This window comes from Streptopelia decaocto, assembly GCF_964273445.1.
Source record: "Streptopelia decaocto genome assembly, chromosome: 5".
Classification (NCBI taxonomy): Eukaryota; Metazoa; Chordata; class Aves; order Columbiformes; family Columbidae; genus Streptopelia; species Streptopelia decaocto.
In genome coordinates this window covers 61,517,509-61,541,646 of record NC_138659.1, presented here as the reverse complement: position 1 = coordinate 61,541,646, position 24,138 = coordinate 61,517,509, and the positions used below count along the sequence as shown (strand labels likewise).

The 24,138-nt window shown below is 39.2% G+C and overlaps 1 protein-coding gene across 7 annotated transcripts in view; it reads right to left on the bottom strand.

Moving 5' to 3' along the window:
• The window catches only part of ADD3 (adducin 3), a 99,681-nt gene that overhangs the window by 69,359 nt on the left and 6,184 nt on the right, over nucleotides 1-24,138 (bottom strand). For 3 of the 7 annotated variants that reach the window (XM_082054102.1, XM_082054097.1, XM_082054103.1), the window contains exon 1: nucleotides 20,522-20,730. The exons of 1 other annotated variant lie outside the window; for it this stretch is intronic. The gene's annotated coding sequence lies outside the window, so the exon portion shown is untranslated. Of the gene's footprint in view, nucleotides 1-6,129; nucleotides 6,148-20,521; nucleotides 20,731-22,014; nucleotides 22,033-24,138 lie in introns of those variants that run through there. 3 more of the 7 variants (XM_082054100.1, XM_082054098.1, XM_082054101.1) reach the window with 3 other exon arrangements.

The following is a 24,138-nucleotide window of genomic DNA, read 5'->3' as shown; positions in this document are numbered from 1 at the left end:
AACCTAGAAATGTTGGTGGACCTGTCTGGGCAATGGCACCCTCAGTACTCACTGTCTACCAGCCTCGAAACGCCACATGAGGAGACCAAGTATGAGACATATCCCAAGAGAAAGGCAAAACAGGCCTTACAGAGGGATTTAATTTTCTTAACAGCTAATTAACAAGTCACTATCATGGAGAATGCAATTCACACCCTGTGCCAAGCTGCATGCTGCAAAGAGAGAAAAAGAGAACAAAAGCAACTGTAAAAACAGAGAGTATTGTCAGAACTCAGGAAGGCACCAGGAATCCTACAAGGTACCAATCATCTGCACCCTGACAATTATCTGTCATTGCAAATTTGCAACTCAGTTAAGCCAAGATTTTAATCAGGGCTACAACTGTACTTAATTCTCACTGTTGCAGCTAAAGGAAAGTAAGGGGAACAAGTCATAAAACCAGAACAAAACTGAAATGTGCTACAGAGACCAAATTGTTTTCAGAAGGAAAAACCAAACCAAACAAAACCCATTAAAGAAAAAGCATTGAGTTAGTGTGCCAAACAAGTCAAGAATTTTGGATGGTGGAAAAGACAGACAAATGTCTTAACTTCAGATAGAGAAGTTAAAAGACTTTGCTCGTGTGGGAGGGTGTTTACAATCTATGGCAGAGGGATTATTACCCTGGTAGCCAAGGAAACTCCTCTTACAATTACAACATTTCAAATTTTGGAATTCCCCTTTTAGGAGGGAACATGCAAAAATCCTCCATGCTATTCAAAAAGGAGAATGGGATATGGCTCTTGTGTCCCACATGCAGACAAACAGGGCCAAAAGCTTTGACAAATTTGTCCCAATGGCACCATGGATGAAGAGGTCACCATCACAAATAAAATGTGTCTATACTGTACTTTAGTCTTCCAAGATGATAAATGATAAAATGCCATTGCAATTCTCCACTAAAAAATTTTCCACATACAAAACCATTTACCAGGACTTACTGAAAAAGAAGCTAAAAATTTCAAGCAAGGCTTTATTTGAACTACTGCATTTCTGGACCTTTTCTTTCAAAGAGATGCACACTGAACTCTTAAAGTGCTGAGCTTTTGTTCTTGGTCTTAAAGAACTCAGCTTTTCTGAAGTTACAAACATAGGAATCTTTGCCTCCTTTTTAAATGATGCTGAAGATCTAAACATAAATTATAAAATGTAGCAGCTTAGTTTAATTACATATAATACTGCAAAAATAATTTTTCCAATTATCTTAACTAGATAACAAAAAAAAACAAACAAAAACCCCTATCAGCTGATTTGTCAAAGTCTGTGCTGAGATTTAGAAGACTACTCAAAAACTATTTTTTGTTTGTATTACTGTCAGTGTCCTCGATAAAGACATGCACTAAAAGGTTTTCAATTTAATCTTATTGGTGGTGCTACAGAGAATGCCTCAAACCCTGCAGACTGTAATGCTAGGCAGTAGTTACAACACACCACATATTTCCACAATTAGAGCACAATATCAAGATACTCAATAAATTATTTACTGTTTTTCATTAAAATGCAGAGTTCGTTTTTATTTTTTCCTACAGTTGCTGCACCGAGATGCCTGTTCAGGAAACTACTGGGCAGAGTCCATGCAACATTCATACTCAGGTTGAACTGGCGCTACAATCAGTGGAACCTTTGGTGTTAATAAGGAAGCAGAGATAGAAAAATGTTACAAGTCGAATATTCCATTTTATCTTTGTCATCTGATAAATCCCACTACTAAAGCCTCAACGCTCAACAATTCAGTGTTGTAAAGAACAGAGCTGATGTCTGGTATCTACTGCTTCTCAACAGTAAAAATAGTTTAAGGTAGGGTATCTTAAGTACCAAATTAATAATTTTCCACATACAAACAGTGGTAAATGACAGTTCAAGAATCATCTGAATGGCCCTAAAGATCCAGTAGCTGGGTACAGTTCTGCAACACGCATCCTAACTGGTCTCAGGAAAATAATTGGAGCATTGCAAACCTCTGCTCCCCTTGTCCCCTTAAAATAAGGTGAAGTCCCCACTGAGCCCAGCGTTAGTCAAGCTGTGTTTATTCATATTCATCAATATATTGCATCCCTTTCAGTGACAGGTACTTCAAGCCAGACAAAATACAAGCGCTAACTGTGGCTTCAAAAAGCTTGTCAAGGTGAATGGACAATGCTCCTTTAGCCTTCATAATGATAAATGAAAAAGCATATGTTAAAGCTACACACAATACGCTTAAGCAAAATAATTTTCAAGCTATGTCCAAGGTTTGGGTAACTGTGAACAAAAATATATCTAGCATTTTCCCATTGCTGTTTAATGCCTCTGAACTTACACCCTAATCTTTCCTCCATCTCTACATTTTTTGCCTCTGTCCACGTATATTCTGGTATTCAGACTCTTCAGATTTTTAAATCTCTGCTGGAAGAAAAATATATCTATCTTTTTTTTTAAAAAAAAAGAAAAAAGGAAGACAAATGTGAAAGCCCAGCATGATTCCTTTCTCACCTTTTGTTAGCAGAGATTTCCTTCTTTCTTCTTGTCCCTGAGATGAAATCTTTCTTATTTTCTACCAGTGTCTCAGTGTCAACTCCAACTCAGAAGCTTTTGCTACAATCCCATTACTACCATCAGATTTCACCCACTAATATGTTGTATTCACATTTTAAAAGTTGCTCTCAGCTTTTCACCAGAAACCATCCACTCCAACCACTCCTACCAAGTGGTTTGCAGGATCCCACCCCCAGCAGTACACACTCGTTCCAAAATGCCAAGCTGATGGCTGCAAGAAATCCCACCCTCCATCCAGTGCAGCTCACTCCTCCTGTGCTTTGGTCCTACTCCTGCATTCAGTTTTCAGCACCATCCTCTGCACTTATACTGCACTTATATCACTTCATCTTCGGCTCGTTCCTCCTCTTCCATGGCCAGGTGTGCTCTTGGTATGAGAAGCGTCCCTAAGCATTGCTTTGGCTAAGCTCCTATAAATCATAGATATACTAGTTTACGGCTAGGAAACAGCCCCACAGCTATTTAGCCCTTTTTACTCTTGATCTGACATCCACAAGACAATATTTTGACATTTTTAATCACCTCAGATTTGCAATCAGAAGCAACTTCTTGGCACTGTATGCAGCCCACTTATCTCCTGCTCTGCCCAAGACACCCACTACAGCACTGAAGCTTTAAGAATGGAATGGGCACTTCAGGGAGCAAGAGTTCTGCTCCCTTGGGCTCCATCTCTCACACAAGGAAACAAGATCAACATCTCAACTCACTCAGGTATGTGCATTTGATACACCATTCTCAGTAGACCTGCATATAAAAAATATACTTAAACATTCACAGTTATAGTACTGGTGTAGCAACAGTGGTCTGCCTACAGATAAAAAGCAAAGCAAGTTTCACAGGGAATCTTGTCACATTTTTCATATAAAGTGACAATAAGATCTAGAACATTCTCATACCACATTTCATTGCAGAGCATGGTTTTGACAAACTGTCTTTGTCACTTCACTCCTAAAAAAGGTTCATTCAGGCAATTTTTACCAAGAAGCGCTGCTTGCTAACTTGACACTTTCACCACCGAAGCAGCCATTGATTCTTTTCTGATACCATATTTTCCTTTAATACTACTTTGTTTCTATTTATGAGACAGGAAATCTACAGCACCCATACACCTGCACTAGCACACAGCTCGCTCTCTTTCCACTATGAAGCTGAAGTGTTATTCCCGTTCTACCGCAGCAACATTAATTCTGAGCATTTCCAGCAAGGTTACCAGCATTCTGCATCCCTTTTCTGTGACCGTCCAAACTTGTCTGTGCCCAAAAAAGATGAGAAGAATGGAAATAAAAAGGAAGCCCAGCAGCTGAAGTTTTGAGGGGCTTGAGAGGACTTTCCCCACACTCCTGGCAGCAACTGAGGCAATCGCCCCACTCACATCCTCCCATGAGGAATCTCTGTGCCTTGACAACAGATGATCCAAACACATTTCACAACATAAACTTCGAATGTATAGTACTATTTTCTTCCAGTATTCATTTATGGATAAAGTCCTAGCTGGATTCATGACACCACTATTGCTGCAAAACTGATAATGTTCAGTGTACTTAGAGATCTTTAAATATTTATTCCTCAGCTACAAAGTAACAAAACCCTTATTTATTGAAACAAGCTGTATTTGGAAGTTAAGATTATGATTTGTTTACAAACTTACAAACTCCACTGGTGAAAGAAAATCAGATTTTTATCAGTATTCTTCCTACTTTATTCTGATATTCTAAACAGAAAATTTGCCTCTTCATATTCTTTAATTTAACACTATCATGGAAGGCTCAATCCAGCCTCCAAACCTGAGAAAGAATAGAAACCAACTATTTTTTTTTCTTTTTTTTAAACTCTCTATCTCACTTGTTCTCTTTTGACTTTTACAAAGCTTAATTCATCCAACCTCCACCCTCACCCCTGGGAGCATCTTGTACTTTCCAGCCATCTGGACTGTATTTACTTTACTGAGAAGAAAGTTAAATTTGTTCATGAACAAAGAAAATCCCCTTACTCTCTTCCCATCCTGACTGTACAGTTGTTTTCTAAGTTCTTATTTTCTCAAAAAAAAAAAAATTATTGTGCCCTCTGGGGAGCTCACATAATCTTCCTTTTGACGTCTACTGAGGCCAAACAACTTCTTCATTTAGCATTATGTAATATTGCTTTTTCTTTTTTCAAAAAAGTGAAATTACTACTTTCCCCCTCAATTTTCACCTTCTTTTCCCAAAAGCCCTTACAAACAGCATGAACGTTCACATATGCTGGATTAGGACATTAGCGATTGTACCATTGTTTAGACAGTGAAAGTGACAGTTTCGCAAATAAACTGAACTATTGCCAAACTAAGAGCAGAGACAAACTTTAGAAGGAACACAGACAAACCATGTCCCTCCCTCCCAGCCCCAGCAGCTCAATCCCTAACATTGTGATACTGTGACGGCTCATCTCTGCTCCTCCACCTTTCTGCAACACATCTGTGCTGCAGCCCTCCTCCCAACACTGCAAATACAAACATACCCAGGAAGACTTGCAAAAAAAGTGCAAACTGCACAAGACAAGCAGCTACCTCAAACTGGTTTTTACTTTCAACCACATGTTCTTAAAACCCGCCTACTTTTATCTGGTTTTATCTGAGCTGCGGTATAACGCTTCCCTTTCAGTGCATTTTATAACCTTGTTTTTGAAGGTGCGCTCTCTCTTTCGATCAAAGGTAGGCAACTATAGCTTATCATTAAAAGCCATTTTGCAGTTTTATTCTGCTCCACTTGACATGCACCAGAAACCTGCATCAAGTTGCAATGAAAGCCAGATTGGCCCCTTTGTTACAGAGGAAATGAATGAAAGCAATGAGCACAATGCATGACATGCAGCTAACTTTTTTATTAGGAATTAAAGGTTCCCGATGCTTTGTGATGCTTGATCCAAATATCTGATTAATTTCAAGATTTAATTCAGTTTAATGACCTCATTTCATACGTGTGATATGAGAAAAACACCAATGTAGAACTATACTGTAACACAAATCAGAAAATGGGTACTAAAGAAAAATACCTTTCTAGAGAGATGATTGCTTAAAGAGAACTACTTGTTTATTTTCAGTTTGCACCTCTGAATTTTATTCAAAGAAGCGACCCTTCAGAGGCATAATCATTTTTAATGATCATGTCAAGTATCTTGTTTCTTCAGCAGCCCTTCTGGAATACCAAGGAGCAGAAGTTCAATCACAGATGCACGGGAGGTTACATACCACAACCACAGTAAATTCATGAGAGTAGGAAAAACACGGTATAGAGATGACAACAAATTAAAAATGTAATTGAACGTGTCCATGGGAAAAACAAACAAACACAAAAACCAAATAAAACACCACAAAACATTATTGAAATAACTCACTCAAATGCCACCACATACAAAAACAAATGCAACATAGATTTTGCATAAAGCTCTGTGGCCACACAAATGCTTAGACTGTAATAATTAAGGGGACCAAGCCAGGACAGAAACACTTCCCTTGCCATCATCTATGAAATGAGGACTTAACAAAACCAAACATTGTTTCTTTGCATTTGTACTTGCCAGTTTCTAGGCTGAGTCAACATTATCTCTTCCCAGTTTTTGCCTCCTCATTTCCAAAACCCACAAAGGACCATCGGTACGTTTTGTCATTAAAATTAGCTGAAACACAGTGAAGATGCAACACATCTCTGGTTTGGGGAAGCATTGCCAAATTGTTTATCAGAAACAAAACCCCAGGAGATCAGTTACCAGTTGAGCAATACCTCCACTAACACTAACACTAACACTTTTTTCCCCCCTTTCAAGCAATTTCAAGCTGTTCAAGTTTTCTCCAGAATTTTTATTATTTTTTGTGAAGACATGGACAATAATCAATTAGGCAACTGAGCTTCCTTGGATTGAGATACAAGCTGAACGTTTAATGAGAGCTACTAAAAATAAGTTTTACTTCCAGCAATGACAACTCCTTGCAGCTTAATCAAAGGAACAGCAATCACAGCCTAATGGGCTCTGTTCTCCAGAGCATCAGAGCTGAAAAATGATCAGCAAGAGAAGATTTACTGCAGAGAAGAACCTGGAAAGAAGGACAAACCAATACACTTGCACCTAGTGTGCATCAATTTGATTTTACGTGTTTCTAAGAATGAATGTGAAGTGACTTGATTCTTAGCACACAGTTATGGTATGAAATCAGTTTCTAAGGAAACAGGGCAGAATCTGAGGGAAGAAAATTTCTGGGTTTGTGCTGCTTCTGTAACAAACAGCATCAGCTGCAGAAGACGCACGAAGCAAAATACCTCCAAACCGATTAAGGAATTGAATCTTGAGCATCCTGAACTAGCAATTTAACTCACTGGTGAGGCACACCCATGTGTTTGAGGAAGGAGAACACAGAGGTGTGAGCAGGATGCGCACCCGCTCACCATCAGTACCAGCTCACCGCCAGCACCAGCCTCCTCCTCCCAACAACAGTGCGGGAGGAGACACTAAAAATAACCAATAATATAGTTGGCACTTCATATAGCCTGCTCGTTCATGTGTGCCACAGTTCCCCTATGACTTCTTAAAAATCTGACTGCCCACATCTCACGGTTCCTCTTTCAGGGGGAAAACAAATGCTTAACCAGTGAGGCATCAAACATTTGATATGTTTTTCCCCAAGAACTCAAAGGGGGCCAGGTAAAAAGTGCTGATTTCCAGGATTTTGCACACCATGAACCCCAAGCAAGTTTTCCTGTCGTGATGAGTACTGGACCTCAGAGAGAGTCCCCCCTTAGCCTCCCTGCCAGAGCTGCTGACACGGGGCCGTTTCGGATGCGCCCCCAAGCCCATGCAGGGACCACACTTGGGACACAGACAGACCCTCAGGGCTGCTATGCAAGATTGGTTCTTCCAGGACAAAATAATCGGAATTCTTTGGAGAATTTAAAACTTCAGAAGTACGTGGTGCATTTCCGAAACCTTGAAATGAAACATTCCTTCTGTCAACCAGACACATAACCCACTGCTTAGCAATGGAGGTCGCATGTGTGTACGCATCTGCAAGAGGCAAAACAGGTCTTGTTATCCATCACTCTCACAACACAGAAAGAGTTTCTCTCTGGGTACACAGAGGGTTTTAAAGACAGAAGAAGTTAACTTAAATTCACATTTTGAAACAAATCCAGATCTCTTTTGCATTCAATGAAAACTAGACTCTTTCTAAAGCAGTTTCAATACAGGTGTTCAAATGCGGCTATTTCAACTCTAGAGACAATGCTCCTCAGTTTACATATGTGCTACACTAGTTTGGGCAGGGTCATTTTTTTTCCCCTTCACACAACTCTGTTTTATTAAAAGAAAAACACCAATGCACCTCAAAACATCAGTGTTAAGAACCTTCTTCCAAAAGTGTTTGCCTGAAGGCCAGCAGCCAAGAGATAACAGCCAGGCCTGAAATCCCAAATACAGGCCATGATATTATTTCATTGTGCTATTTCACTGCAGACTGCATGTTCAATAGCCATCTCTATCTATACATCAATGGAACCTGTTTCAGGCACAGAAGCTTCAAAATAAATCCGTAAGACCCACCTCCCAAATTAATTATGCAAATGCCATATGAAAGTGCACAGATCATTACAACTACAAGTTTTTAAAGCCCTTCACAGATACTCTGAAAGGGAACGAAAGTAAATGCCTAATTATACACCCTGAATAATCCACATAATGGCTTGTCACATGCATCACTCTGAATGCAAATCAGAATGATAGTCTTAGCTGTAAACACAATGTGGAAATGTCAAAAAACTTTGATCTCATCTTTGGCAAGAACACGCTTCTTTAAGATACCATTCTATATTCAATGGGATATATATATATTTAGCTTTTTTTTTTCCTTTTGAGCTTCAAAGCTTTTCCTTACAAAGCTTACCCTACAAGTATATTCCAATAGAGATGAATAATCATATTTCCCCAAACAGAAGAATGCTGCTACTTATTGCCTTGCTAAAAACACCAGGAGCAAAAATACTCTGTTCACCGCATTATTGTCATTCAAGCGGAGCATGATTGGTTGTGTATTCAAAATGTCCATAAAGGAAGGCTATACTCAAAAAGATCCTGTGATGAGGGGCACTTACTGCTTCAGAGAGAGGAAGAAAGGTAAAGCCCCAGCAAGTCACTAATCTCCTAATGCCTGCTGTGGAAATGAGCCCCTCACATGCACTCCAGGCATGTTTAGCAGGTAGGATTTTCTTCATTTCAGACTATGTCTTTCTTACAGAGCAAACAAACAGAAATTGAGAGACATATGAAAGGAAGGACTAAAACCAAACAGGCAGAAGTAGCTGAGAATGCCCAAGTCAGAAATGCCAGGGAGGCACCAGGATCCACCGCTGCCTTCTTTGTGCCTGGTACTGGAGAAACTCCTTATGCCACTGCCCATGCTATAAAGCCAAATTTCAGCATTTCAAGACAATGCTCCTAAGGGGAGATTAGGCCTTTAATGAGACAGTTCCACAATTCAAATTTAGGCTATCAGTTGGAAAAGAACAGATAGAGAATTTCAGTGGCTACATGATGACAGTAGCTATTTCAGGTATAAACGCAATAAGAATGTCTATCTGCTGTAGGACACAGCAGTCTTCACTGCCCCCCAACACCCAGCTTTGCTTTCTAAGAGCTTTTGCTACTTACAGGTAAAACACAAGATGCTAGATTTCATGTTGAGATTAGATTAGTTTCAAGGTATGAAGAAATTATATTAAATTATCAATACAGGAAAATAAACGCATTACTTCATAAATGATGATAACTGAAATAGGTTTAATATTTTCCAATGAGAATATTGCTGCTATACAGTTTTGCCTGGTTGGATCACCACGATGAGACAAAACACAGATCCTGTCAGATATTTTAGCAACAGCTACTACAGCAAAGTTTACTGATGCAACCCTTGTTTGTCATTCACCATAGGGATCCCAGTTTTCCAAAGGGGAAAAGAAACAAACAAACAGGACCATTAAAACTATACATAAGTGTTACAGTCAGTTTACAGAAGATATAAACAAGAAAAATACCCAAATGTACTTACATTCAGAAGACAAATCCCTACTGGACCACGCAAAGCTTTAGAAGATTGCTCAATTAGTTCAGCTTATTCTGCCATCAAAAGCAAAAGGAAATTCTTACATTTCAACTTGGGAGGAGACTTCATTTCACAATACACATGTAATTGTCCAAGTCCCAAAATCCCAACTCTGAATCAGTATGAACACCGCAATTTAACACAGGTCAAGCATTCTTGAAAATAGAAGCTATCGGGGCACAAGAACATGAGCAGTAAACCTTTCTTTCCCCCCTCAGAAATCAAGGGTGTTTTTCCCTTCCCCCCCTGCCTCTCTCTCCTCTCCAGTTGAGACAGAACATTATTTGCAACTTAGTCAAACTGACTCACTTCCACAGGCTCCTCCAGCACACTTCTAGGAAAGCCCTTTTGGGAGGGGATTGTTTTTCCTCCTTCAAAGCCATAAGACAAAATGATCCTCAAGTGTACAGTTAGAAGAGTAAAAATGTAAATTATTGCTATGAAAAAAGGACAGAGTTTAGTTTTGCATGTTCCTCCCTCAAGAAAGGAAGGATGAGATCTCATTTGGCTTCAATTCCTCCCTCCCAGCTCTTGCGAAGTGAAGTCAAACCACGTTTTTCCCTCTCCTCACCTCTTAGTAGCCGACTTTCAAACAAGATCCTCAGCTTTGGCTAAGGGCATTTATTGTACACGGCTTGATCCCTTCAGAAAAAAAATACTTTAAAAAGGGAGAAAAACATGCACTGATCAAACAGAGCACTACATGAAATGGCACCACAAGACCGCACAAGATACATGTCGAATATGAGCAGAATTAATCTAAGCCGAGATCTAAAATAAAACAGTACTACAGAAGTGTAAGATTTCCCAAGAATATGCACCTCAGTCAGTTTACATAAGCCCTTACTGATCTTTGCAACTTGCTTGCTGCTGAAGCTGCTCAAGAAACAAAATAAATAGCCACTTTTATATGCTGCTTCTAAAACACTGCCATGCTGAGATATTGTACAAATTCAGTAAGAAAAGAAAGCTAAACTAGCATAGAATTAATTGACATCTTCAGCTTGAGTTCAAGTATTGAAGGTTTCAATGACTCAAGTCTAATCTTGAGGTTTTATCTAAGCTTCTCTTTTTACCCTTCTATAATAATATTTGCCCATTCAGACTGGGTTTGGAAATGTAAACAGAAGCTTGTTACCTAGTTAAACAGAAATCCTATCCAGTGTAACATTTTATTAAGTCAAGATGCTACTTAACACACCATCCATATCCTCCCCTCACTGTCTCCCCAGCCACCTGCTCCTCCATTTGCTGTTCTGTTCAACAAGCTCTTGTTGCTTGTTCCATTTCTGTTCAGTAAAATGCACAAGTTTGGCTCTCTGTATGAAAACAATCATAACTGCCTGACAAGCACCTTAGGAATTGCAAGTTGTAATATCATAACACCTCATGAACTTCCTCCTGAGTTTGCATCAACCTACAGGATTACCAGCTAAGTGCAGTCATGGACCCACGTTTCCTGGTTTAATACTCCCCCTCCTCCTTTTTTTTAAGTAAGATTATTCTCATCCTTAGAAACAGGATGTCATTAAGTTCAAAATGTTTATACTAAATGAAAACATACATATTGCCATGACTGCTATTCAGTGACTGTTGGGTGGTCTCAATCTGAATCCACTTTCTGACCAGCAAGTGCTTCCCTTGGAGAAATTATCAAAGCACAGTCTCAGAGACCAAGAATTGGAAAGGTATAAACATCAGCTATTATAATTACATTTCAGGATTTTTTCTTAAGACTTTAACATACCCACAAAAACCTCCCAAACATCTGTTTTCAGTAAGTATTTAAATAAATATTTTCCCAAATTATTTCAGAAATTGGCTAGTGCTGTATGTTTCTTGGGATGAGGTCAGTAAAGTGCACTAATGCAGCACCTTTGTTGCAGTAATTGGCATGTTTATTTGTGCCAGAACGTGGCTGAAGAGGGAAATTCATAGTTCACTGGCATCTTCCCTCGACAACCTTCAGAACATCATCTGCAACTGCCCCAGCATCGCCAACATGCCAACTTCTGCTCATACTGTTCTGATTCACAAACTCCCAAACTATTTCAAGTTTCCTCTTAAATTTGACAAGCATATTAAAAAAAAAAAAAATCTCAGTTCAGTACTTTGATAACAATACAGTATTATCCAGAAATATTTCGCATATGCAGATCATCTGACTATAACTCTTCCCAGACTAAGAGAAAGAGCCTGTCACGCATGGTTTGAGTTTACTGTCATACTAATCCCAATTTACCACAGCTCGCCTTTTGCAGATACAAATTAGATTCCAGGAAAAATCAAACTCCGGTCCATCAGTAGAAGTTTTCATTTGCTTTTTTGACACCAACTGTCCTTATTACAGGAAAATATACTTCCTCCCAACCTTAAGGTTTCAATTATTAAATAATATTTGGAAGAAGTGAAGAACCCTCTTCTCAGAAGAGAGCTGCAAAGCAGTTCCTCAGTAATCATGAGCACTTTCAGGAAACCTGAATGCTCCTCCAGCACACCCACTTGCTTCCCCTGAACAAGCTGTGTTCACAGAATTATCTGGAGAGGTCTTCCAAAGTGCTGAGAACATAATTTCTGTGCATTTTGATGCTCTATGAATCACGAAGAGGAGAACATGAAGCCAAGAAACAGTAAAACATGCACATGTACAAACAACAAATTGGAGCTGCTAGGACGAATATCAGACCTACTAAAATACATCCCGAACATATCAGGAGGAGACCAACAGGAGCTTATGCCACGTTATGCCACTTCCACATGAGATTCTTTACTTTTGTTTAGACCCACAGATCAATAGGAGTGCCAGGAATTAATAAAGCTAGCAGCACAGCTCAGCTCTCCAGAGACCAGCCACATCTGTTCAGCCATGCCAAGCTGCCAGCTGGAGAGAGTCCCAAAAGCCTTTAAAGGGTCATCATGCACAGCAAAAGCTTGTACTCGGCTAAAAAGCTTTTAGTCTAGCAACTAAAAAGGTAATAGGTATTCTGTTAATTACATTAAGTAATTAAGATGTTTAGCTCTGTTAATTAGGATGCCTAATTTTAAAAGGTCTAATAGCCACAGTATTTAAATTCCTGTTTTGTTCTAGTATTACAACAAAAATCTATTCTAGACAACTGCCATTCTCATGATGAGTCAAAAAAAGTTATGTGTTAACAGATAAGCTAATCAGTTGAAATAAAAAGAGTCCAAGAAAGTATTACTTGTTGAATACTACATATTGTAAGCAACTTTAATGTATGGATGACCAATTAAGAAATCCAAAGTGAAAGACACCATTAACCACACAAGTATATTTTATCTGGGTACAAATTGTCAAAACATCCTTCCCTTGTGCACATTTGATCGGAGCCTGTTAGAGGAAGAAATAAGCCCTACACTATATGACATGTGCCTCTCCCTCCAGTATGTCCTTCAGTGACACATGAGTTTTGCAGGGCACAAAAGCTCCCATCAAATTTTGGACACAAAAAGCTACTCCTGAAATAACTGGCCTATATAGAAATTGCTCCTTCCAAATATCTCAAAATCAGAAGTATAGGACTGTACATGCTTAGTTGAACACTGCTTTATCTACAGCTTTTTCCACAGCTGCAGGTGGCTCAGCTTTCTTGAGGAAAAGACGCGACTGACACCCTTAAATACCTCGGTGGGCATGTGCTGAAGAGATCTGTTGTTCGGGATTATAACAGCCTCTGCATAGCTCCCCCTGCTCTGAGGACATCACAGCCCAACACTCTTTTTAGCACACAAAATCATGCCTCTGATGTTCACAAGGTATTAATATTTCCAGTTCTTATCTTTTGGATGTTTCTCTAGTTGAACCCAAAGGGTGAATCCAGGCTGGACCTCTTCAAAAGCCCCCCAGAGAGTGTTCATTTTGTAAGTGAAGCCACTTTTAAGAGTGTAATTAAGATCAAGCTTCTGCAATTAGTCTGAACAACTCATGCAGACAAGCACTGTGCAGTCTATTTCACTAAAAGCAAATCATTGCTCCCAAACTTTACTCATGGCAGTGAGCAGCATTGGGGGTTTGCTGCTAGTCCTAAAAGGCACTACATTCTGTTGAGGTTTGTCCCTGCACGGCATTAATCTTTCCGACTCAGAGCAGCTCCAGGAGTGCTACCAGCATCGCGGGACCACCACAGGATGCAGGACACTACTCGTGAAGGCATCTGGAATTATTAGTCCCCATTCAATTAGCAATTCAGCTACTAATTTTATATCCCTTTAATCAGGGCTTATTAACCACACTACACAGTACCCCAGACCGGCCATCTGGAAATGCAGATGTCATCTGCTCACCTTTGTAATCTGCTGTAAGGTTTTTCAGATGGAGATGTATTTCATCTTGTGGTGCTATATAAATAAACTAAATATTATAAACAATCATTTTTATTTGACTGGGGTTATGTCATACGATTTGCTTTCTTTATGAAAGAAAACACGTACATAAAGTGCAACCAGATGCTGTTGGCAGAGAACGTATTTAATACAGATTGATTTCTAAAAACATGGTTACAGATGTGGCCTACATCTTGAACCCAATGTTCAAGGAAAAAAAGCAACATTGTAGGTTAGAATTAAGCCTAGACTGAGCTTCTTTACTAAAAAGAATGCTTACCTAGGACTGCACCTGAATTGTAACTTGACTTTCAAAGTGAAAAGTTGCTACTACCACTGTGTTCACAGGAGTGGAGAAACTTAAGACACTTTAATCAATTATTTTAGTGTTTTGAGTTGAAGAAAAAAATATATTCAAAATTAGTAAAGTCTAAATAAGAACTCATTTTTTTTCTTGTTTGCTGATTTATAAAATCCTATCAACTTACCTCAGGAAAGTTTGAATAAAACAAACTCTCTTCAAAACAGGATAGAAACAGCACAGAAAGATGGACTGCATCATTCCATATCTACACCCAAATTTTCACCATATTTGATATCCAGGTATTGAAGTATTTAAGAACAGTCCTTCACAAGCACACTTTTGAACACCTACATTTATTTGTAAAGCTCAGGTATTTGATTAAGCTAAATTATCTTTTCCAAGCAAGGTATTACAAATGTCATATGAAATTACAAAAAAGCTGAAGAATAAAATCAAAGCAGGGAAGTGTCCTATTTTTACCTAAGAAATAAAATTTCCGATCATTTGAATGAAGCTTCAATTTTAAAATCCTCTAACGACCAGCTAATTTCTAATTAACAGGTATGTAACTGTATTTGCTTCTGGAGGCAGGAGGACCAGACAACTGGATTCTTTCACAACCATTAAAAATGTCCCAAGCAACCTTTAGCAAGGACTTCAAACATGTATTACATCTGAATTGAGCACAATTTTCAACAGTATTTGAAAAATGTATATATAGTCATATAAACACTCACTTCAGTGGTGGAATCAGATTTATTTAAAGTGCAGTTAGACCTGACAGGTTGTTCAGAGAGGAAACTTTGGCAAGGATGGATAAACAAGGCAATCTGAGCCCAGAGGTGCACAAAGCACTTGTTTCTGCTCCACGAGGAAAGGTTTATTTCGGCAAGAAAGGCCAACAGAACGTCCAAGAGCCGAGGCTCAGCCACGCTCTCACCCAAGCGTTTCCAGCTACTTGGGTTAGGGTGGGTGATGCGGGCGAGCAGCTCTGCCCACATGCAGTCTGTCTATATGGTGCCTAAAAACTACTCCAAACTTCAACTGCTGCAGCCTCCCTTAAGAGCAGCAGCCCTGCTGGGTAGGTGGACTTACCTACTATTTACAACAGGAGCCTTGCTAGCAAAGCTTTTTCTTCAAACATAAAGGAAACCCCAATTTAAGATTGTTCTGATTTGACTGATTCTGAATCCTGCCTATGGATGGGGAGGTAGGAGAAACAAGTGAGGATGTGTGTGCTTTTGTTTATTTTCTTAAGAAGGAAGACAAACAAACTGCTTGAGAACCAAAAACACATAGGTGGTTTCTAGACACGTTCATAAACCAATGGCAAAACCTTCACTCGTTTATCAGGTACCAACTGTTTCACATAAAAGGTTTCACTGTGCCCAAAAAGGGTGAACACCAGTGGCTGTCACATCAGTATGGGATAAAGTATCTTAAAAGAAGATAGATAACATATTGCAGCATTTACACAGCTTGTATTTAAAAGTTAAAAAAAAAAAATAAATCTCAGAGCCCAAGTGTTTCCAGACATTAAGCCAACATGCAGACAGGATATTTAAATATAACAGCAATCTGAATAATGAGCTGAGAACTCAGAGAATTGTTATTCGTGTGCTATCTGCATGGAGCCAAGAGGACCACGGATCCAGGCCCTGCTGTACAAAGAACTTGTATACAGGCCTAACAACCTAAGTGTGCTAATCACACTACTGTACCGGGGCAGCTTAATTAGCCAGCCAAGCCCGAGCTGGGCTTCCCTTGTTTTAAGGCTTCCGGCATCCATAGGGAGTTCTCCAAAAAGCAATTCAAAGCAGGACTGTGATTAAGGGGAAAGCCTCAGCTGGCTGAGCTGAGTGGTGTGAATACCTCCTGCCTGCCCTCTCCCTTACGGACCGAGCCAAAGAAAGATGTTGTGGCTCAAGAGAAAGCCCCAGTAGCTCTGGATCCAAGTCCAGTGCAAACTTCCCCAGGAAATCAGTCCATCTCACAACACAGACAGTTCTACCTTTATAACCCCCCTGATTTATCAAACACACCAAAGAGAGCACTCCAATTAATTAGAAAGCCGCACAATTGCACAAGTCTGTGCTAGTTCAGTTTACCTCAAAGAACAAAGAACTAGAATATCAGGTCCTCATGCACTGAATACTGTCACTCAGACCTCTCAGGAAATTTCACACAACTTCAAGGTACATAAATAATTCAAAGATGTCAGTTGTAACCTTTTATGATTTTCACACCAAGTTACACAACTTTGCAACCCTCAAAATTCACAGGCGCCTGTAGACGACTATGATTTTACAACGCATCCACACTCGTCTCGCCTCTGGTCAGAAGTGGACACTGCAATAAATTTCTAGACAAACAAATCCTACTTTTACTTTAATAATTTCGGTACTTCAGGGCAAACTTTTTTCTTTCTTGCGTAATACCCATTGCTGTAATCCACAGAAATATTTCTAACAGTTTATCCTCAGGGCAATATATAGTTTTACCCTTTCTGTCAGCTTTCCTTTTTTCATCAAGCAGAATCCTACTGTACCACGTGCATGTTATGGTACAAAAAAATAAAATGCCATGTTCATTAAATTTGACCATAATGCACTGTGCTAATGCACTACAAGTGCTAATCTCAAATCACATACCGCTTTTTGCTCCATGAGGAATCCAGTTTTCATCTTTCAAAGTGCTACACGATTAGCCACTGTAAAAGGCTTTTATTTTTATCAGAGTGGCTAACATGGGTAGTAAATAACAACAGAAAAGGAGTTAAAGTTATGCGGTTGACCCTGAATAAGAAAAAGATCATGAAGAAAGTCTCTCCTAGATTTGTATGAATAAAGAAGTGGATAAGGCACAGTGAAGACTGTGTGCAGAAAGAGATGGGGAAAGGAAACGGTTTTGTGTATTGGGTATGATTTGACTGTTGCACCCAATTTTACCAATGCCCAAAGACACAAAAATTACTGAGAATAATAAGGGGGGAAAAATACCCACAAAACATTATAATTAAAAGGACAATGAAACAATGGCTTCAGTTTTGACTTCAGCAGCTTTACTGTGGTATCTATTAGTTTGTAAATGTCAAAGTAAATACATTTTTTTCCTCCTCCCTTCTCCTTGAGAGGTATTTACAGAAAACTGCACACACTCTACCCTGAAATATCAGTGTTCTGGCATAGCAGAGGCAGTGAGAAATGAATTCAGCATCATTGTTCTTCCGGCAAAGCCCAATATCAGAAAAAGAAAACCACCGGCACTCTCTGCCTTCTTGCTTCACACTGAATGTCTGGCTGAGGCACACAGTCGTTTATTTATAGAATCTCACAGCAAATTCGCTTGTATCCTGAAATACGTTTTGATGACTCTGTCCCCATTTTAGCATATTACAATTAATAATATTTTATAGCTGTAGTAAAAGGCAAAAGATACCCTTAACAGCTGGCAGATGGTTCCAGCGAGTCAGAGGCAGCAGCAAGGAAGGTCAGGTACTCACGGTGCCAAAAAGCAGCGCTGCTTCTTGCTGAGCACGAGCTGAACGCTTGGAACAGGGTTTCAGGAACCTCAGGCACAGCCAGGTCTATTATACCAGATTCAGTTATAGTCCTTTCAGTGAATCTGGATGTCTCCTGTTGAATTTACTGCTCTAATGGTATTTGAATCAAAGAGACTTCCTGAGTAAGCCTGAATTCAGAGTAAACGCGTGAAGATAGGACACGGTGATTAGAAGTATTGCCCAAATCGTCTGCTATTGGTCTTTCAATTACTTCAGGCACTCAGGCTGCCTCAACTTTAAACACTGCTTGAAGCAAAATGAACAAATGCCAATAAAAAAAGTTGATGGAAAATCCAACATCAGCCAAATCTGGCATTGTTTGTTCCTATTACATAGAATCATTATGTCCGGTCTTTGGATCCTCCTTATTATACCCTCATTTCCCCTGACTGAAGAAACCTCTGTAACAGAAAACCCTCAGGAGCCATAATTTAACAAAGACACCATCCAAACTTGATACAACGACTGTATGAATGAAGCCAGTAATCTGGGTATGGTTAGTTAAAAAAAAAAAATAATAAATAAATAAAAACCAAACGACAAAATGAAAAACTACATTTGATAATAAATCATCTTTTTATGAGTAACCTTAATACCCTTCCTCTTGGTATAAGAATGTAATACTATCTTCCTTGCCAAGAAACAGAAAAGGACAGAAAACCCACACAGAACAAGAACCATAAGAAATGGAATAAACATCAGATGCACATAGTATTTTCAAAATGTTTTACCTTCTTTTTGTTTTTTTTTTGGCACACGGCATATGTCTTGTTAACCAAGACTTCTTAAGAATACCAATGCTTGAAATTTGTTTTCAGAAAGACAGCAGAGTCAGAGCCAAACCAGGGCTGGGGTAAGAAGAGACAATTGCATGGAAATTACTACCAAGCTTCTCCACACACCTTACTATTACAAGAATGCAACAGCCTACACATGCAAGCACAGCAGTCACACACAGACAGACCTCAGGCTGGTAGAGCACACACACCAGCTTTTTCCTACAGATATCAAATGGCAGAGAACCCAAAACTACTGAGCTTAGATGAGGACGGTGTTTGCACCCAACCCCAGACGCCTCTGTTCTGATGATCCGAACAAGAGCAAAGTGCTGATACTCCTGTTTGTGCATTTAAACGGTGCCCAGTACAACAAGCTCCCTCCGCAGCCATTTGGCTAAAAACATGTAAAATTCATGGGCTCTGTTGTGGTTCATTTAACACCAAAATGCTACCAACAGAAACCCAGTTCACATTGGGGGCAATATGTGTGACAGGCAAAGTAATTTTCAGAAGCTCGTTCTGTTGAAGTCAGTATCAGGTCGTCCAACGTGCTGACACAGCCAGAGCTGTTATTTTTAAACACAGCCATAGTCTATTTAACTAAAGCATCTTTACTCTGACTGAGCCAGTATTACTTTGATAAGACTGCTTAAGTATCTACACTGAAGCCTGCACATCACATCAAACAAAGAAAACACAAACTTTTGAAGATGATGCTTCATTGCAGCTAAGAAAAGAGAAACAAGGGAAAAGAGAGAGGTCCAAGAAAAAGCTCAGAGGACTGAGCACTGAAGACCCTGAAGTGGTATCTGCAGGACCACTCTTCACACCATGAATATGTATCATTCACCACCTGCACAGGGACTAACTGGAAGAATTTCAGTCAACTTAAACAGCAAACAGCTTTCCGCTGTTGGAAACTCAGCATTAGACTTCTAAAACAATCCTCCTGCCAAATTTGTTGGTAGCAACACTAGGCTTTCTTACACATCATTTAACTGATGAGAACCTGGATGGAAGGAGGAGAGGCAATACCATTTTCAAAGGCATGTAAGAGACTGCAAGCTATAGCTACAGAGTTATTTTGGGAAGCAGGTTGAGCTACGCTAAACAACTTATTTGTACATGTTTTCCTCAATGTTAAGTCTTACTTCTTTATACATAAAATTGTCTTGTAAACATATCCATAAGCTCATTACTATAACCAAGTACAACCCCATCCTTCCCTCTCACCAAATAATTTGTTCTATACATTCCTGAACATATAGGCACTGCGGTCTACCTGATGCAATGAAGTTTTCCTACAGTGATATTTAGCCTCCATTTCTTGTACATAACTATGAAATAGAACCATAAAGTAACAAGAGCAACAGTACACACCGTTCAATAGTGAAAACCTTTTTATTTTAAAATAGAAAAGTTAGTTGTGTCTTGCTCTGTGCACAAATGCTGCAGGCTCTGGAGACAAGGGAAGGCTGTTACAGAAAGCGACCCCAAGCACCCGACACCTCCATGTCACCCAGGGCTGTCACTCACTGGCAGCCTCATGGAGCGGGGACGTGGGTGTGTGACATGTGAGCCAAAGAGCAGCTCCCCAAGCATGCTGAGATTACCTTATTTAAAATAATTTTGAAGCCTGCATAGTTTCCTCAAAAGGTTGCGTATATCCCAAAGAGTCTCCCTTTAAGCATGACCATTCCCCCGATTTTGAGAGTATTGCAAGAGCAGGGGGAACCTCATGACCCCGTGGCTGCGACAGCACATCTCAAAGCCCAGAGAAACAGCTTTTTCATTCTTTCCTACAAACAAGTCCCCCTGCAGAAAGCTCAACTCACCAAGACCTTCCGCTTACATTTTCACATTGTGGGTGGGATCCTGAAGAGCTGTCGCCACTGAAGGATTAAGGGACTGGAGTCAACCCGAAGCTCAGTCCCATCTCCGTGTTCTCCTTATTGCCCCCCAGGTTCTCACCGCTGCCTTTGACACCTCGCAGCGCTCTGGTGCTCACTCAACCCTCTCAAGCTAATTCAACTTATTAAAGAGAGTTAATGCAGCCAGGGGAAGGAGAGGAAGTATTCTGCTGCAATTCACAGTGAATTGCATAAGTTCAGCAACCAGCAGGACTTTCACGAGAGAGGATGAGAAAGGACCACATGGCCAGGAGGGAAGAGCAGGATGTCCTGCTTAGTTTGGTTGTAATGTACAACACAAATATTTTAATCAGATGGAAATCAGAGTCCTAGAAAAGAGCGGCAACATTGAAGAGGTGATTATATTTATCGGAACAGTGACACACAAGTTTCTTATTTGATTGGGTTCCCACATAGGATTACAGGGCTTAAATTTGTGTCTTTAATTTGGTTTTGGAGAGAGCGTAACCCAAAAAAAAAGTTTATAGAGAGAATGGAATAACCTTGGAAGGTGTACACTACATTATGCCAGGTCAACCATAATAGTTTCCCCAGCACAAATAAAAGCTAGTCCACATTCTTCAAGTTAACTAATAAACAGAACAGCCATAAAAAAGAATTACTTACACTATGCATTTGCACATTGTAACTGGTAATTCTGTAGCTTTAATTTCATCTTTGAACTATCAGTTATATTGATAAGTAACAGTGGCAGTAATATATATTACAAAAGGAGTAAACAAACGACATTTGTCTAACTTTAATAACGTAATAAAGGGCAGACTTCTTTTTTCTTTAAACTTTCTTCAAAGGGAGTTTTATAATCAACTACCAGCAGGGTGTGGGCTGAAGCTAAAAACTTTGAAATAGGTCCCTGTGAAATCTGAAACCAAAATACAGCAAAGGTCACCTCCCTGGGAAGAACTGTCTTGTCTGTATGTATACTATAAGCAAAGCTCTCTTAGCTCAGCCTCGGTAATAATGTAATTCAACTTACCCCCTGGGAACAGCAACAACATCAGGTTTCTACTACAAAGATAAATTTACTGCACACAATACCTGTTACTATACATTTGCAACATCTGATAGTAGCCAGACCCTAGTGTTACATGGTATACCTCAAGCTATTTTTTCTTGTTAAAGGCTAATGCAGATTATAAATATGACACTGTTATTCTTACTTCCACCATTAGCTAATTCATTTTAGTCAACATTTCACATACAGTAGAGTCTAATGTACTGTTTTAGCCAATATTAATAGAAAAGGATTAAATACATCTGATAAAAAAAAAAATACTATTTTTTTTCCCCCCAAAGGAGAGCATTTCAACCCTCTCAACACAGAAAGAGGAGAATCTTTCCAGTGGAGAGACAAGTATCTGATTAACACAAGTATTGGGACAATAAGACTACTATACCTTGTTCTGTCTTGTGGGCTCCTGTGAAACAGTTCACAGACCCAAGCTTAGAGACAAATGACATACAGAAACTGCGGTTCTTGAAGAGAGTTGCCCACACACACAATGATCTGCAGATGTATATGGGCAAAGCCGTCTATTTTTCCAGCTACAGGAACTGCCGGGTGAGCCTGGCCTGCTGTTCATCTTGCAAACAGAGCAGAATGCTCCCACCTCCCACAGCTCTGCTCAGAGCCCCTTCCTCCTGTTCGCTCTGAGTTACATCACATGCGTTTGCCAACCAAGATGGGGCAATCTTTGCATCTAAGCAAAGCTTTCGTAGCGTAGGACTGAAACACTGACCGCCATTGCTACAGAAGACATCCCACTGCACTTAATGGTCTCCATTGGCCCACTTTGGGTCCATCACTGAAGAGACGGTGTCCTGATCCAGGCAACTAGAGACTTTCAGACTGTTTTGAAGCACATGGGATCTCACCTGGCAATACATTAAAAGTCACTCGACTTGATCAGAAGCAATGACATGCAATAATACACTCATGTTAGGAAAGGCAAGAAAGAGAACATTTTCTGCTGGTCAGCCAGCAAAAACTTCCATTTTGAATGGTGCGGTGATTTAGAAGAACTATGCAGTCTTTGAAAACTAGCCCTTAACCAAGAGTTGTCTTAGGGCATGTAAAATTATCTAAGCTTGAGCAAATGCACACGCAGTGTAACCTGTATACAACAACCATTTAAAGAGGAAGCAGTACTTCGGTTTTTCCCCAAGTGCTTGGCTCACAAGAAAACATCTGATGTAAAACAGGAACACACGCTGCCGCTCTGCCACCTAAGGGCAAATTACCCAGGCACCTATAAAAAAAACCCTCCTGATGTTTTACAGCTTAAACGTTTTATATAGTTAAACTGAGTAGTCTTGAGTTCACATGCTTTATGTTATTTGATATGTTTTAACTAGGAAGCTACCTGGATCCATTTCAAGATTTATTTTTTTTAAACTAACCTGGTTTTGAGTACAGACTCACTCATGCTGGCCCTACACAGATGTATTCAATCTCTTTGCATGCTGCAAAACTATTTAAACAAAGTTTGAAACAGAGTAAAAATGGAGGGGGGAACCTGACTGCCAGACCACTAAGTTTGGTTTCTGGTTGTTTTTATTTATTTTAAAAACCCACAAATTTCTATGTATTTGCAAGTTCTTTTATGCACTTTTTTTACTCAATACCAGACCCATGATTTTGATCAGGTTGATAGGGAATAAGCCAAACAAATAAAGAAGGCTTTACTGGTGAAAGACATACTTTGCTTTATAAAACATTGTACCGGCCATTATTAAAGCACGTATCACAACTTCATTTTTATTCCTCAGCTGTTTAGGATTAAATCTTTGCAATAAAAATATTTATGAAAATTTGACTGAGCGATTTACTTTGGACACTTTGCCACAGAAGACGGAGTTTTTTGTTCCAAATCATGCACATGCAGAGGTATCTGCCAAGCTCTCCAAGTGTGTCACTGCAGTCCTTAAGCCATTTAACACAGAACATGCACGTGTCCTTTGAATGCCAAGTCAGCTACACGTCAAAGACAAATAGCTCTGGATAGTCAATCCATAACAATCACACGTCAGTAAGAAATTAATTCGTATTCAGGATTATGGTCATTGATGGGAATGGAAAATAATAAATAAAATAAAATAAAATAAAATAAAATAAAATAAAATAAAATAAAATAAAATAAAATAAAATAAAATAAAATAAAATAAAATAAAATAAAATAAAATAAAATAAAATAAAATAAAATAAAATAAAATAAAATAAAATAAAATAAAATAAAATAAAATAAAATAAAATAAAATAAAATAAACACATACCCAGAGATTCTTTCACAACCTCAGTAATTTCAGGAATAAGAAAATTACATACCCTTTGGTGTGAAAATACATGGTTTGCCCTAACAGACAACAGCTTCCATTTAGTAAATGAATTAAAGACCATGAACATCTTTGCTTTCTGCCTTATGCCCTGACAGTTGGGTCAAAAAAAAATTTGAGTCACTGGAATAGTTTTGCCTTTGCATTTACTTCTAGACAAACAGGCATTTAAAGACAGCTGCCATTGA